The sequence below is a fragment of the Melanerpes formicivorus genome, unplaced genomic scaffold (assembly GCF_026170545.1).
Source record: "Melanerpes formicivorus ecotype bairdi unplaced genomic scaffold, bMelFor1.0.p_v2 SCAF_41, whole genome shotgun sequence".
In the NCBI taxonomy this organism is placed as follows: Eukaryota; Metazoa; Chordata; class Aves; order Piciformes; family Picidae; genus Melanerpes; species Melanerpes formicivorus.
The window spans coordinates 3,732,508-3,749,838 of NW_027142393.1; the positions used below are offsets into that span (position 1 = coordinate 3,732,508).

Consider the following 17,331-nt stretch of genomic DNA (forward strand, 5'->3'; position numbering starts at 1 on the left):
GCCCCAGGTTGCCCAGAGCAGTGGTAGAAGTCCGACCCCTGGAGACATTCCAAGTCAGGGTGAACAGGGCTCTAAGCAACCTGCTCTAGTTAAAGATATCCCTGCCAACTGCAGTGGGGTTGAATTAGATGAACTAAGGTTCCTTCCCACCCAAAAAACATTCCATGATTCTGTGATAATCAGGTACACCTTCTGAAAGATTCAGTCTTTTTGGGGATATGATTTTTGCCCCCCGCCTGACACTATTTCCACAGATTTTCAAATCTCTGTAAGGAACACAAGAGAAGCTGCTGGCTTTTAACTCGCCCAGGATCAACCACTCCAAGGGAGCTTTCTCTTCCCTGCAAACTTTCCCCTCGGTTAGTTCATCAATTCAATTCAAAGAATAACATTGCCACATAGCACAATGTTCTTAGTCATGGTTTGAGCAGAGCCAAGAGGCCTGGACACTATATGAACACATTTTTGTTACTCTAATAGAATGCCACTTTAATTAGAAGTGACACCTCCCAGACAACAGAACTGAACTGCTTGCAGGAGCTGTCACCAGAGAGAGCAATGGACAGTCAATACTGCATTTCCCAGCCCTGTGATACTGCAACTTCTCCCTCTTAATATGACAAAATTAATTCTTCCCACCTGATAACAAGGCTATTACTACACTAACAGTGGTGAAAGGTGGCTCTGTTAGAGCAGCCTGGCCTGCTCAAGCATTGCAGATCAAAGGTCTATTGAGCTGCCACAACAAAAAGAATCAATTTGTTCAACTGCTTTCTGTGTTCTTAAACTTGCAGTGGCACAGTGCAGAGAGTGACTTAATGAAGCTCAGATGGGCAATGCCATGCGATGGACAGCCCTGCTCCAGCCTGCTCTGTGGAGAGTGCTTCCAATCCAGAACCCAGCTGCTGGGTGGAGACAACTTCAATACTTGGGCATTTGAGGACAGTCAGAATGGAGATCTTGTGAGACCCCACCTCAAACACTGCATCCAGTTCTGGTATCCCCTTCCCAATAAGAAGGATACAGAGTTCCGGAGCAAGTCCAGAGGAGGGCCACAAAGATGACCTAAGGGCTGGAGCACCTTTACTATGAGGACAGACTGAGAGAGCTGGGGGTGTTCAGCCTGGAGAAGACTCCTGGGGGACTTTAGAGCTGCTTTCCAGTACATGAAGGGATCCTGCAGGAAGGCTGCAGAGGGACTCTTTATAAGGGTGTCTTGAAATAGGACAAGGGGGGATGGTTTGAAGCTGAGGCAGAGCAGGGTTAGAGTGGAGCTGAGGAAGCAGTTCTTCAGCAGGAGGGTGCTGAGACTCTGGCACAGGCTGCCCAGGGACACTGTGGCTGCCTCCTCCCTGGGGGTGTTGAAGGCCAGTTTGGATGAGACCTTGAGCAGCTGAGTCTAGTTGAGAGGTGTCACTGGGCATGGGAGGGAGGTTGGAGCAGATGATCTCTGAGGTCCCTTCCATCCTGAGCCAATCTAGGATTCTATGATCTAGCATTCATTTAGCTAAGGGGACATGCTAGTGATAAGGAGAAAACCTACAGCTAACTGTACAGAGTGACTAAGTTGTACAAATCTCAGTGATCATAGCTCTGGCTATGCCCTCTGCCTGTGTTAACTCCACCATGCTGCCACTTCAAAAGCTGTGCTGATTAACTGCAATGGTTGTGCTAACAGAGAAGCAAGGAAGTAGTCTTTAATTAGCAGGGCCACACTAGCTGTATGGCAAACATCTTTCTTTAAGGCAGAGATATCAAATGGGGGGAAAATAGTGGTTTTTTTAATAGAAATAGAAAAAAAAGAGAATCCAAGAGTAAATGTATAACTGTACATCAGATGGAGCTCAGATGCAAATGATTTATGGTTGGATTTGATCTTAAGATCTTTTGCAACCAGACTGAATAAAAAAAGAGTAATAATTCAGGAAATGATCCTCTAAAGTGAAGAAAACCAGGTTGTGATAAGAATCAAGGGGAAAATTATATTGTTTTAAAGCATAGCTAATGACACTGCTGATAGCAACTTCTACTGAAAGAGTGCTCAAGCAGTGGGACAGGCTGCCCAGAGAGGTGGTGGAGTCACCACCCTCGGAGGGAGGTGTGAAAAAAATATGTAGGCATAGCACTGTAGGAGACAGTTTAGTGAGGCGTGGTGGTGTTGGCTGCAGAGGGGGTTGGACTAGATGACCTTTGGAGGTCCCTTCCAACCCAGACCATTCTGTGATTCTGTATTGACATGAATATAGAGATGTATCAGAGAATCAGAGATTTGTTAGGGTTGGAAGGGACCTCAAGGATCAGCCAGTTCCAAGCCCCCTGCCATGGGCAGGGACACCTCACACTACAGCAGGTTGCTCACAGCCACATCCAGCCTGGCCTTAAAATACTCCAGGAATGAAGCTTCTAGCACCTCCCTGGGCAACCTGTGCCAGTGTCTCACCACCCTCATGGGGAAGGACTTCTTCCTAACATCCAACCTGAATCTACCCCTTTCTAGTTCTGTTCCATTCCCCCCAGTCCTATCACTCCCTGACACCCTACAAAGTCCCTCCCCAGCTTTCTTGTAGCCCCTTTAAGATACTGGAATGTGACAGTAAGGTCTCCTGGGAGCCTGCTCTTCTCCATCCAGAAACCTGACTTCAAAATACTGTCTAAAGAAGACTGCCTATAAATACACAATGTCACAGCACGTACAGATCAATTTCTGATAGGTATCCAAAGCCTGGACAATCTAATAGCAGCTTATCATTGACTGCATGCTGCACAACAATTTAGGTTTTGTTTTCCATTAGCAAACACCTCGAATTACATGAAAGGGAGGAAAAAGTTCCCTAGATACAGACATGAAATATTTATCAGCCTTATGTCTGCTCAGTCACCGCTCCTCTCAAAAAGTCCATTAATTAAATACTTTAGACACGATTAAAACACTTCTTTAGAACTTATTGGCACCTGTTAATTCACTGACCCTACGAGACTATGGCAGTAAATGTCTCGTTTGATTGCTTCTATTGCCAATAAGTCAGCAGCTTAAAGACAAAGGAGACATGATGCAACTTCATGTACCACAACATCGCCTTAAAACACAAAAGCCACTATCTAGAGGCAGGGAAACAGAACATTTAAGTAGACAGGGCAGCACAAATAATCTATTTAACCTAATCTTTTAATTACAGGAAACATCTCGTAGCAAGACATACAAGAGCAATGAAATGACCCAGAGCTAGAAATCAAGATGATATATTTGTGCATGTGGAAGTAACACCAGCAGAATTCATAAAAGAAAACCTCCTTGGGCATTATTATCTTTCCATCAGGATATACTGTCATCACATTAAGAACAGGAGGAAAAGAATGATTTAAAAACATGTAATTAAAACACAAACACGTGTAAAAGAGAGGCTAAAGGAAAAGAGCACAAGAGCAGAGCAAGGTAAAATTAGAGAGGGAGAAAAAAAAATGCAGATGATAGGAATTTTTGAATTCATAAAAAAGGAGCATCTTAAAGTAAGGGGGGGAGGAAAGAAATAAGGAACAGACCCTAATAGCTTGACCTAGCACAGCACCTACTCTACAAAGCTGCAGTGATTTTGGTGTCATTATTTACTCGGTAATGCACTATTCAGCGACGAGAGGTGTTCAAAGCTGGCCCTGCTTGGGCAGTATGCAATTCTTCTCCCACTCCTCTGCAAGCTTTTAAGGATAGCTGGCAAAGAGTCCCCTGAAGAGTCCTGGCAATGCCACACTCTGCGGTGGGAAACAAGCATCTTGCAAAGAACCCCTGAGATCCTCCTACCCCCTCAAATCTGCGCAAGTGGAGAAGTGTTGCCTGGAAGGGGGAGCGAGACAGAGTGTGTGTGCAGGGGAAGGAGTGAAAAATAATGCTGGTAATTATGAGAGAGTCCTGAAATACCAGGACATGGAGAGAATAACTGAGCCTTAAAAAGAATGAATTGTGCCCTCCTCACTACGTATAACATTTCCTCCTTTCCCATTTCTGATATTTTGACCCTTTGTTCAGATCTTTTACGGTGCTACATCCAAGTTGTTACCAAACACCTGAAAAAGAATTAGCTTCCCTTGCTTTGATCTTCTACTACTGGATTGCCTCCTTCCTACTCCATGCACAGTTCCTCACTCCCACATTTATTTTCCCCCATTTCTTTGTTTACATTCGATGTTACCATATTTCTTCACACTTTTCTACACGGGTAAAAAAAAAAACCTCTCTGTTATGTTTCAACAGACATTACTCTCTGAGTCCTTACTTTGCACTTTTCCACTGATGATGTAGAATTTTCTATTCGATTTTTATATATATATATATTTGTCTTTAAATTGTCATTCTGGAAACACAAAGAAAGAAAAAGAAAACAAACAAAAAAAAACCCCAAAGCGTACGCAAGGGTGAAAACATTTTCACTCCAACAGCAGCCTTAGCTGAAGTGTGCTGCCATTGTTTTCCCACACAACTTGCATTTCCAAACTTGGGAATTCCCATCAGTCTGTTTGACAGAATATTCCTGGGCTTGGCTTTGTTTTGTTTCCTCAGAAGGTGTGCATTTTTCAAATGCCAGTACCATACCGCTACAGAATTTCCCAGGAGGAACAGCTTGGTTTGAGGGACTCTTATTCAAAAGCCAGAGTTCCACAAGAAAATAGATAAATAAATAAATAGATAGAAGCCATTTGAAACGGAAGAATCAAACCTGATTATTTACATTCCCCTGAATCAAAACAAAACTATAACCAATGCATTTCAAAATATTGCTATAATTATTTTTCCACAGGCTGATAAATTGCTGGACATCCTTTCCTGAGCGCTGGTTGGCAATCCTGCGAGCACGGCACAGAACGTTTGTTCAATCTGAGATTGTAAATGTAATTATTAAAAGTGTGATTCCAAATCCAAATAATTAAAGGGAAAAAAAAAATAATGAAAGGAATATGTAGGCATGTGGGGAAGGGAAAAAAAAAACCAACAAACTACAGAGGGAGAACATATTTCAGCTCTATTACAGTGTTTTTACACCTGTCTATGGAAGGGGTGAGAGACACTTGCCTCAGGGCGGAACTGGCAGACTGTGCCCTGAGGGATGGCAGCGCCCAGCCCCAGCAAGGGCAGAGCATCCCAAGGCAGGTAACAAAGCTCAAAGGCACATCAGTGTCCACTATGGCAGTTTGGGGCTGAGAAGCTAGAGAGCTCAGGAAATATCAACAATCCTGATTCCATTCTGTTCGATATATTACAATGACTAAGATGAATTATTTTATTAACCCTGCTTTTGCCAGTACATTTAGAAGAGAATCTGGTTTACCTGAAAAGACAGGGGTTATTTTCTCAATAAAGCATATTTCCTCTTTATAATCTTTGTACCATGACCCTTCTTTCTACTGCAATAAAAGCCAGTGGATGTTAAAAGCTGCAAAGAGTCACCACAGGGTGTTCAAAAGACAGAGAAAGAGACAGTCCTTGTCTATGACTCCACACTCACAGGATCACAGGATGTCAGGGATTGGAAGGGACCCAAAGAGATTATCGAGTTCAACCCCTCTCTGGAGCAGGACCATACAATCTAGTTCAGGTCACAGAGGAATGCATCCAGATGGGCCTTGAAAGTCTCCAGAGGAGACAACACCACAACCTCACTGGGCAGCCTGCTCCAGTACTTTGTGACCCTCACAGTAAAGAAGTTCTTGTGTTGGGGTGGAACCTCCCGTGCTGCAGCTTACATCTATTGCTCCTTGTCCTAATATATACATATATGTAATTGAAAGTATTTAACTGCAGCCTAAGATCTGCTGCTGGGGTGAGTCAGGAGAATTTGGGTCAAGTGTTATACCAGTGGAGGCAGATTTTGCTACCCTCGACCAAAGTCTAAGTAGTACAACCTATAGCAGGTAGACTGTACCATGAGAAAACATGGACAGGCTGTGAATGGACTAAAAAGAGAAGTAAAAAAACACCCATAAACAACATTTAATCCATCACAGTTTAAGTGCTGCAAGAAGGGGTACTGAAATGAATAGATATTTGTTATTTCAACCTCTTGCCCCGTGACACCTGCTTGTGTCTCCTTTTAACTTGACTACACAGAAAGGATGCTTCTGAATTAATTCAAGAGATCTCTGATTATATAAAAAGAAACCCCAACCAGCAAGAAATATGTTGAATTTTCATTGCTTTTCAGTAGTAGTGGTGGTCAAAGCACAAGTCTGCTTAGTCTGAGAGTTGGGCGTTTGGTGGTAACAGGTTACTTCAACAGCTTGGGTTAACAAGCATTTCACAGAGCTCTGCAGTATCAATGCAATTCATCTCAGTCCATAACAGATGACATGTTCAATAGAATATGTAAAGTATGCCTCCACCTAGTGATGACTATGTACAAATAATAAAGGGGGAAAAAGGATAAATAATAATAATTCTGTTACTTAAGAAAATCTTCCTAATTGGCTCCCATTTCCAGGGATTAACATGTGTGCTCACACAAATATTCACTGACACAAATGCATGCTGCAAAATTAATCTCAAGCTCCATCTGTAAAAGTTTACCTGCAAATTCTGACTTGGGTGAGGGGGAAGAGAAACAGATTCGAGGTTTCAAGCATGCTGGAAATATGCAACAATGATGTATTAGTAACAATCATGACTGTGATCAGAACAGCAAAACAAAGGGAGGCTGACTGAAGTGTTGACATCTTCTGATAATGTAAATTAGTCTGGTTTTAAATGGAATGGTAAGAAATACACCTCTCCTCTTTCCAGCTCTGTTTGCCAAAAAAAGAATCTCTGCTGAGTTTCTTGGGTGCCCCTGTTTTACAGATGCAATTGCAAATTGCACGTGAAAGTCCTAGGAATTGATTCAGCAATGGAAGAGAAAACTAAAGGAGCAACCACCAAAATCAAAAACAAGCAAACAAACATCACAAAGCAAAACAGCAAACAAACCAAAGCACACCACCACACCAGAATTCAATCCAGCCCCTAAACGCAGGCTCAAGTTTTAAACAACTCTCATAATCCTTTTAAAAATGCTCTATAAATGGGATCAGTTGGAGGCACAGCCTCCAAATCAATACTCTTGAGGAGGAGGTTTGAAAAGCCAAGGTCTCTTGTGGAAAAAAAATCTTCTGGGTTTTCCTTTCAGTTGTACTATCTGGGAACTACCTTTCATGTCTTCTCAAGCTGGTATTACCCTGTCAAAAACTCTTCCCACCCCATTAGAGGTCCATGAATCACAGTTTAAGAATGAAGTGCTCGGCTGAAAACCCAGAGCTGTATTACCTAACCGAGAGGGCAGGGCACTATTTGCATTTCTCCCCTTTCATTCACACAGAACTTGGGATAGGATAACCATTATACCTGCACAAATGGTCAAACTTTAAAATGAAATGAATCAACCAAATGTAATCAACTGTTTCAAAAATCATCTCATTCAAGTCTAGTCCAAGGCAAAGTGAACCATACTAACACACTGGACAACCTGATCTAGTGAAGGGTGCCCCTGCCCACGGCTGGGGGGGGGTTGGACCTAGATGATCCTTGGAGTCCCTTCCAACCCTGACAATTCTGTGACTCATATCAGCAGCAGTGCTACGAGTCCCTTCTGACAGGCATCAAGGACTTTGGAGAATATCTGTGCCTCCCCCCAAGGTGATGTTTCCCTCAGGAGAACAGCATCACTAAAAGTTCACCTGTACAAAGAGACTGTATAAGGTTCATTCCAGTACATCCTCTAGGAAATGAATAGTGGTAAAACACTTTCGCTATTAACAAAGTTCATTGCATCCTGCTTGCGCTCACACCCGCCGTGATCAAGAGGTCTCCCAATCACTTTAACAGCTCTGGGGCTGAAGCGCAGTTTAGCAGCCCAATTCAAACCGCCTGCCATTGTCCACTGAACACCCTGGAACAAGCAAACCCATCTCCTTCCCAGACAAAAAAAAAAAAGAAGAAGAAAGTAGTGAATCCTACACACACACAAAATGTGATTCCCCACCATGTTGTCTGGCATCCTTTCGCACAGAAATGCGAGGTGCTGCCTTGCAGGGAGAGGACAGCCAAGGCTTGCTGTGCCCAGCCAACTTTCAATATCTGCCTCACTCATTAAAGAGAAACACAAAGATGGAGTAAAGTGACTCCGCCAAGATTCTACAGAAAAAAAAGTGTAGTGGCTGAATACAGAAATACCAGCAGCAAACATGTAAACAAGTCAGATTTGATTAGCTGAATGAGTTCATTTAGGATTGTTATTTATATATATATTTTTTAGAATCTTCTTGTTTTGTTTTTATTTTGGGTTTGGGTTGGGTTGGGTTTGGTTGCCGGTGTTTTGTTGTTGTTGTGTTCGTGCTGTTTTGTTTTGTGGGGTTGTTTTTTTTTTCCCCCTCAAGTGTTTGTATACAATGTTTGGGCACATATCAATTTTATTTACTTATTTATTTATTCTTAGTAAATTTCCAGTAAGGCAGCTGCTAATATCATCATGCTTTTAAATTAATTTAGTTGGTTTCAATCAGGGGAAAGAAAAAAAAAAAAAAAAAGGCACAAAACTAAAGTATTAAAGACTCGGGAAATTGAGGCTCCTTTCAACATTTCTGCACTACCTGTCAGCTGTTGAATGCCAAGGGCTCTGAAACTACCATTTTCCCTATTTCATGAGTCCACAATACACAGCACCAGAGGTCTCACACAGAATCATAGAATTGTTAAGGTTGGAAGGGACTTCAAGGACCATCCAGTTCCAAACCCCCCTGCCATGAGCAGGGACACCTCACACTACAGCAGGTTGCTCACAGCCACATCCAGCCTGGCCTTCAGGGATGAGGTTCTATCACCTCCCTGGGCAACCTGTGCCAGTGTTTCATCCAAGGGCTTTATGGAGTTCACCAACCTGGCTATCTGCAGGAATAATTCTCATGATGTGCTGTATCTGGAAGCACCCCCTCCTTCCAAAGCTGTTTGCCCTGTTCCTATCAGCCCTACCGATCAGAAGATAATCACCACTTTTAAACACTAAACTACTACTGCATGCATAATTCAGAGAAGGCAGGTTTACAGCAGCACCTCTCCTTCCTTCCTTAGAACAGACTTTGCTTCATTTAAGGAATGTAAACATAAGAGTGAATCACATGAACTGTTCAGCCCAGCACCGATTTTTAACTGATGGACGCTGAAAAACCATTCACAATAGTGGGTGCCGAGTGACCTGCACCCTGTCCTCTGCAGAGTTGGTGCTCCCAGGGGAAAAGCCACAGCCCTGGTGGCACCAGTCGGAGGCTGGGCAGCCTTGGTGTCGCTGGCTGCCCGCGCAGGCTCGTTGGCTGCCCACGAGATGGCAGCAATATGTTTATGAATAATGCAGTAAGAGGCTGCAGCCCATTGCCATGCGAGCTGCAAAACGCCACTCGCTGCTGCAGCTCTCACAAAAAAAAACCCAACCCCAAACCAACACAAACCCACAAAAAGCAAGCAACCAACACAACCCTCCGTCAATTCAGTCCAAAAAACACGGGGAAAAGAAGCAGTTCTGCTGCCACGCTTTGCCTACGGGTAAAGCTGCCTGGGTTTGTGTCTTGGGCTGGTGTTATCCAAGGCACAAGGTGCTCCTTGTACACCCACGTATTTGCCCAGGTCCTCGTGTTCAGCCCTGCTTCTGTCCTTGACAACGTTTTTGAAGCACTAACTGCTGCTGTGTTGTAGTTTTGCAGCACAGAAAATGCCTGTGGCTTGAAATAAATATTTTCTTCTCTGACGGACAAATAACATCTGCACTTCTGAAAGCTGCAGTGGAGCTGTCAAAAGCTAAGTGATTCATATAATTTCTTAAGAAGCACATGTGTATGAGCATACACAGACACTCAGACCTATCACAACCACTCACATATCAGCAATTACAGCAGTCAAAAGATGGGCTCTTAAAAAAGGGTGCTGAGCTATTATAATCATCATTTTTTAAGGAGACAGACATCTGTGTACACATAATGTCATATTTGGGGAAGACGGGTTGTAGGGGTTCTAATTGGGTCTGGTCTTCACTGAAAACTTAGGCTTGCTTTTCAGTTTGGGATTTTTCCAGGTTTTAGTGAGACCTCAAGCTCTGCTCTGTTACAGGAGTTTGGTCGCCTTGAGATTTCATGTCCTGCCATGAAATCACAGAACATTCAGGTTGGAAAAGACCCTCAGGATCACCAAGTCCAACCATGAACCCTACTCTACAAGGTTCACTCCTAAACCATAGCCCCAAGCACCATATCCAAACCATCTTTAAACACATCCAGGCTTGGGGACTCCACCACCTCTCTGGGCAGCACATTCCAATGCCTGACCACTCTTGATGGGAAAAATCTTTTCCTACTGTCCAATCTAAGCCTACCCAGTCACAGCTTGAGGCCATTCCCTCTTGTTCTGTCACTAATTACCTGTGAGAAGAGACCAGCAGCAGCCTCTGCACAACAGTTGCAGACAGCAATGATATGTTCCCTCAGTCTCCTCTTTTCCAAACTAACCATCCCCAGCTCCTTCAGTCACTCTTCACACCAGAGCAGAGAGCTCCTCCTCACCATCATACCCATACCAACTCTTTCTTCAGCCAGACTTTTGAGTCCTTTCAAACCCTCCCTGAGTTCTTGAAGTTATACTTTTTGGGTGATATTTTTTCCAACACTGAGAAGATTTCATTAATTAGCTGTTGTGGTTTTTTTTTTTTTTTTCATGGGAAAAGTGGAAAAATAAAATAAAACACAAAAATACAATAGAAAAATGAAATACAAAAATGAAATACAAAAAACCAAGAAAAATGTTAAATAACATAAAACAAGAACTGTCTCACTGGTATTTAGCCTCACATCAACTGAAGTTTGCTGGGAATTTTTCATCTTCCTTCAAGCAGCCATGTATGCCAAACTGTAGCTCATTAGCAGTGGATTTCACTATTTCTGACAAATAACAACTTTTCACTTTGTCAGTAATACAATCACAGGACACTAGGGGTTGGAAGGGACCTCAGGACATCGTTGAGTCCAACCCCTCTGCCTGAGCAGGACAATAGGTAGCACAGGTAGCACTGTAACACATCCAGATGGGTTTTGAAAGTCTCCAGAGAAGGAGATTAAGATTTTAATTGTTTTTTAACCACAGAAGCATCCTACTTTCTGGATTCTATAGTCACACCACTGCAGGTTTGTTACCCCAAAGCAGACACAGAAAATGACAGAAATATACTGGCATAACTTTTGTAGCCATCTATACCTTAACTGCTCAGCTTCTCACTTTTATGACTAAAGCAGCTGGGCCTTGAAACTATCAGAGAGTTCTGAAATGTCACTGGTTGTACACCTGTGAAATCCAAGGCCTGACACAGTTTGGGTGTTCCTGTCTTTAGGTGCAAGGCATTGCCATCACTGTCACAGGAGTAATGAAATGTGTCCCTCACTCCTTCACATTTTCGGGGAGGAAATTGGCATTGTTACCCAATATGCTTTAAAATATAAAGCACATAAAACATTTTTGTGTCCATGTTTACCAAGCAGCCTGAATTTCATATCACTCTTTTAGAATCATTTTGTTTGAAAGAGACCTTTGTGATCATCAAGTCCAACCACCAACCCACCACTGCCAAGTCATTGCTAAACCAAGTCCCTCAGCACCACATCTACACAGCTTTTAAACCCCTCCAGGTATGGGGACTAAACCTCTTCCAGAGCTTGACAACCCTTTGGGGCAAGAAACTTCTCTTCCATACCTAATCTTCCCTGGCACAACCTAGGTCTGTTCCTCTTGTTCTATTGCTTGTTACTTTGGAGAAGAGACCAACTCCCCCTCACTGCATCTCCTTTCTGGTAGCTGTAGAGAACAAGGTCTTCCTAGGGCCTCCTTATCTCCAGGCTAAACAACCCCAGATCTCTCAGCAGCTCCTCCTAAGGCTTGTGCTTCAGAGCCCTTAGCAGCTTCATTGCCATTCTTCAGACACACTCTAGAACCTCAATGCCCTGCTGGCCACACTATTGCTGATACAGGTGCCAGGAGGCTGTTTGCCCTCTTGGCCACCTGGGCACACTGCTGGCTCATTCATCTGGCTCACTGTACTTACCTTGGGCTAATATAAGTAATATCAAAACCAAGAGTTGAAACACTGGTGAGAGAACCCAGGATGGTTGAAGCCTGACAATTGCTCACCCAGCACCTGTGAAACAGGGGTGCAGCTGCATGTCCCATAGCTTGTATAGGTGTTCCAGTTACCAGGCTCTGGCTTATTCTGGTTCAGATTAATTTTTCCCACCCCCTTTCCTTGCTAGTGCTTCTACTTACTTTTATTTAATCAATAATAGAAATTGGACTAGAGCTACACAATGAAAACACAACTTTACTGCCACTGTTTGCATAAGATACCTGCACTTGCATCCCAAGAGCACTGCTACAACAGTGGATGACAAAAGAAAAGGTCATGGTATGAACTGCTTGACATCTTGGAAGATCTGGGTGCTTGAGCAAGACAATTACCTAAGGAAAGGGCAGTTTCATTTGTAGCTTCTGCTTTAAAAGGGAAGAACTATTAATAATCTGGTGGTTTGGGGTTTTGTTGTTTGGTTGGTTGGGTTTTTTTCTTTTCTTTTTCTTTTCCCAACAGATGTATCAGAAGTGATTCCAAATATGGCCACTGAGCTACACTACCACCAAAGTAGAATGAGTCAGGCTCCAGAACCCTCAAATCAGTATAAACGCCTTATATTTAATGTGTCCACCATCCACAGCTTTGACTCTGCTTTTCAGAAGCATTGCTGTCAAATAATGCTCATGTGTATCATGTGGTTTTCAAAATGAAAACTGAGAGGGCCACTAAATTCAATTAACAAAAAATAATTTCACAGGTCTTCTTGTATCTATAATATAAAATAGCTGATAGAGAGGTCAGAAGATTTTCTGCATCCGTTGATAAGGCATTGCTGACTATTTTGGCAGAGGCGTTGCTGGTAAGGCCACCAAGAAGACAATTAGAAGAGTGAAATTGAAGCACAATGATGAGACATTCCATATGGTTATGTTTAAGATCTCTTTCTTACACCAATAGAAACAGAGTTCCTATGTAAAAATATGCACATGAACATCTCTAAGATGATGAAGACTATTTTTTCTACTTAAAAAAACCTCTAATTATAAGTTTATGATTTAAGGAGCCTCTTGTTGACACCATCTAATAACTCTGTGATGTGCCTAAGTCTTTTAATTAGGCAATAATGTATTCAGGTCCCTGTGACACAAATTAAACCACAATCACAGCAGCAACATCCAGAAGTGGACAAAGCACTGTACAGATGTTTTAAAACCACAACAGGTCCATCTAATGTGTATCTAAATCAAAGCCAGACAAGGTCACTGCATGTCTCATAGGAGCTGCAGGCAAGAGCACTCCCAGCCTCAGGAGACACAGCACTTTCTCCAGGGCAGGCTGAGGAGGGGGAACACGCTCCAACTGCTGATAAGCATCACCAAAATTTCCACATCCACCTGAGAGCAAGGTGGCCTCTTTAGATTTGCCACCCCTACAGTGCATCTCTATTTAACAGCACACAATGAAAGCCAAACACCAGTCCCAACACAAGCCCCTCCACGTTGCACTCTCACTGCTTCCTCCAGCAAAATCTTGGAAACAAAAATGATCCCTCCCATGGCAAAATGCAGTGACTCAAGACATTCCTGGGAGGCATCCAGATGCTACACTGATCCTATAGTGTGTAGGACAAAACAGCTTATCATTCAGATAATGCTCTTGGACAAAGCTGGATAGCTTCAAGGACAGAGGAGTTACCCTAGATCAGTGCCATAAATATTATTCTATATGAAACAGCTGCAAGATAAATTCTTTCGTCCTGCACATAGGTGCAGTTGTACTTTCAGCTGTCTCACTGCTGAAAGACTGTGTGCCTTATTTCCCTCTCTGTTAAATACAATGCTTATTTGCTTATGATGATGTATGATATGCCTTATCATGTATGATATGCCTTACTGCTGCAGTGTATTGAAACAAAACCCAACATCACACCGGGTCTGGGTATCAAACTCCAGAAATTCTTCACATGAAGCCTTCCTAAGAAAATTAACTTGGTAAACGGGGTGGGAGGGAACTTACTGAAGGAACTAAACCCAAAAATCTTTACTTAAATGAAAAGTGCTATTAAGAGAACAAAGCAGCTTCTCCAATTCATAAGTGTGCTGCTCGTGACCTCTTTTTGCACTCTTCAACTCTCTCACATTTTTCCTTTCTAGTTTTTTTTTTTCCCTCTCATCGAAGAGAAATCTTCCAAAACCTCTTCAAGGAAATAGTCTACAGCCACAAGACTTTGTGCTAACTAAGCTCCAGAATTCTGAAGCCAGGGGTCAGGAGCACATCTTTCACAATGTCTGGGCTGAATTGAAGTCAAGCAGCCCTTTTGATTTCAGAGCAGAGGATGAGTAAAGCAGGGGAAAGAACAAACTCCATTTGTAAGGTTTACTGGAAGCAGAAGACATTGAATATTGAGAAAGTCAGTAAACTCACCTAGTTATCAGTGCCTCTGAAGCCATATTGGTACTAACTGAAATGCAGTCCATCGAGGGTTGGTTGGTTTGTGTGTTTCTTTTTTGACAACCCACATCAAAATGCACCTACCCAATATCAAATTAAGCCAAGTAAAGGAAAGGGGAGAAAGAGAGAGTGACAGAGGTACTGTTTGTCTTCCAGTTGCTGACTGACAACACTGCCATCCCTTAACATGGTTTTATTTAGTTATTACAACCATCTCTCTGTAAATGACACTTAGGATTATTTAAGATTATGTTGTAATCCTTTTAATCCTCAGTGCTTTAAATTTCAGGCTAAACACCAAAGAGCAAACTAGCACTTAGGAGAAATATTTAAAGCATGTGATTTGAACATAAATCTTCTTTTATTCACCACTCCTCTGATGAAGACCTAGTGCATTCAGGCAGCAAGAACAAACAGCACGGCAAGCCGCTACGTTTCCCCACGTCTTGGGAAGCTGTTTCTAACCAGTTCTTTGCTTTGGTGCAAGCTATACCATCAACAAAACAAATGAAGGAGAATCAGAAGTCTGTATTTTACAAGATGACACTATTTTTTAGTTACTATTAAGGAAAAGTGTAGGGGGCGGGGGGGGGAGAAGGGAGGAAAAACAAAAGCCCCATGTAATATGGTCATGAAGAACAGAACTAGATTGCATGCACAAATTGGATAGTGTGAGAGACGGATCAGACTTATCCTGTTAAACAGGGAGCAGCTCAATTAAAATGAGTGGAGTAACATTGCTGAAAACCTCATGATCAAGACCAGAAAGCCAAATCTTCCTGCCTGAATATAATTTACTTGCAGTTTCCTCTTTTTTATCCCTTTTTCTTTTTGGTCCTGCATCGATCATGTTTCCAATTAGTTTTCTTTATGCTCCATCTTCTCGTTACCATCTATTAACTGTCATCTGCCTAGATTTTTAAATCCAAGATTTCCTCCTCCTTTTCTTAATTTTTTTCCCCCTTGCAAGCCAAAAATCTCAATAGTCATTTCCTATTTCTAATCTATAATTCATGAACACAAATTGACCACCCAGGCTAAATCCAACTCAGAATTCTGCATCTTCTCCTAGTACAACACATTAGCAGAAAGCAACCATTGCCCCATTTGAATCAGGGAAATAAAAAGTATGTCTTATTATTCAGAGCATGGTGAAACAAAACCTCACCAACTCTGTTTTGAAGATATAAAGATGCTCTCATTCCTGATCATGTCAGAGTTAGGCAGCTAATGTATTTAATCCAATAGCAAAGCAATGAGTCTATATTTAGGTCCAAAAAAAATTAAGGAAAAAAAGTCCCCCCTTTGAATGTTTATTCCAAAATCTATTAATAAGTAGACACACATTATCAATCTTCTTCCCACCCACTAGGGATAAGTGGATCATCAGAAGTGTTTCCTGAAATACTCAGCATCCAGGTACGAACTGACCTCTCCGCTTTCGAACTCGCCTTGGATTCCCTCCAGACTATCTCATAAATCTTCGCTCGCTCTCTAGTCCCCTTCCCACTCTATCTGCTCATGTAGCACCAGTCTCGTTCAGTCCTTTCCTTCCCCAAAATGTCACCACTACTGATGCCAAAGCCTTCTCCTCTTTCGCTCTTACCATCTGGCACAGTCTTCTTGTAGCTCTCTGTCTAAACAATGCTCCATCCCTTCTCAAAATGTGTCTTAACATATGTCCTTCCTCCCATGCTTTTTACTTCTTAATGTCTCTCCCACTCACTTATTGGCTTGATGAAGACACGTTTTAATGGGTTCAAACAGTAGTGCATGAGTTTCCTTTCTCACATTATTCTGATTCAGAGGAGTTACACCTCACACCAACAGAAGTGAGAAGAAAATGCATTGCAGTCTTCATGCAACCAGTACAGTAAATCAATGAGAGAGATTCATTTCTCCTTACACTGGAAGTGTATTAGCTGCCATGAATCACCTCTCCAGCATGCGTTTCCAAACAGAAATTTTGCTCATTGCAATATGAGGAATAAAACCTAGAAGCTCAGAAGACCTGTCAGTGTGCTCAGGGGGTTGCAGCAGTGAAGGCTAAGGTTAGACTTAATCACATTCCAAGTGGAAAAAAGCTGAAGATTGACAGCAAACCCAAAATATTTATTCTGAAAATACCTAGGAAATTACAAAGCTCTGAGTGTTGTCTCAGGACAACCTGAAGGATGTGGGGGGTACAGCAGCACAAGCCTCACTGTCTTGAAAAGGGGAAGGTTTCTAAACAGTGCATGCATTTCAGAAAGATGGCTAGAAAAAATAAATCTTGACAAAGCCTCTGTGACACCCAGCTGACCCAAAGAGGTTCCTTTTCAAGAAGTCATGAGCAGTCCTTCAGGGCATTTCTGTACGTGGTGAGGTGGTTTTGCTTAAACCACAGCCACAGTTGTTTCCTCCAGCATGTTTCATTGCTGCTGATGCCAAAGGACTATCTGGTAACTTACAGACCCTGGCATATTCCCTTCTGCATTTCTCCTCCCTTTATTATTTGTATCATTGAAAATGATTCAGGTTAGAACCCTGGGAAACAATTCAGTTCACAGGAAATAACATTTTGATGTGGCTTGATAGTACTTTTAACAATACAACAACAGCAGCAAAATAATAAAATCAACCTTTCTGCTGGTATTTGTGGGAGCTGGGTTATGTCCAAAGGCTGAAGATGTTGCAATAAACTATTTCAGCCCCTAGATTCTGGAATGTTAACCTTGCAGTAATACTTCCCTCATCCTTTCATCTTCTCAGGCCTTGATCCTCCCTC

At 42.4% G+C, this 17,331-nt stretch overlaps 1 protein-coding gene across 4 annotated transcripts in view; it reads right to left on the reverse strand.

Moving 5' to 3' along the window:
• ARHGAP15 (Rho GTPase activating protein 15) overlaps nucleotides 1–17,331 on the reverse strand; it is a 391,371-nt gene that overhangs the window by 300,208 nt on the left and 73,832 nt on the right. The gene's annotated exons all lie outside the window — the stretch shown is intronic.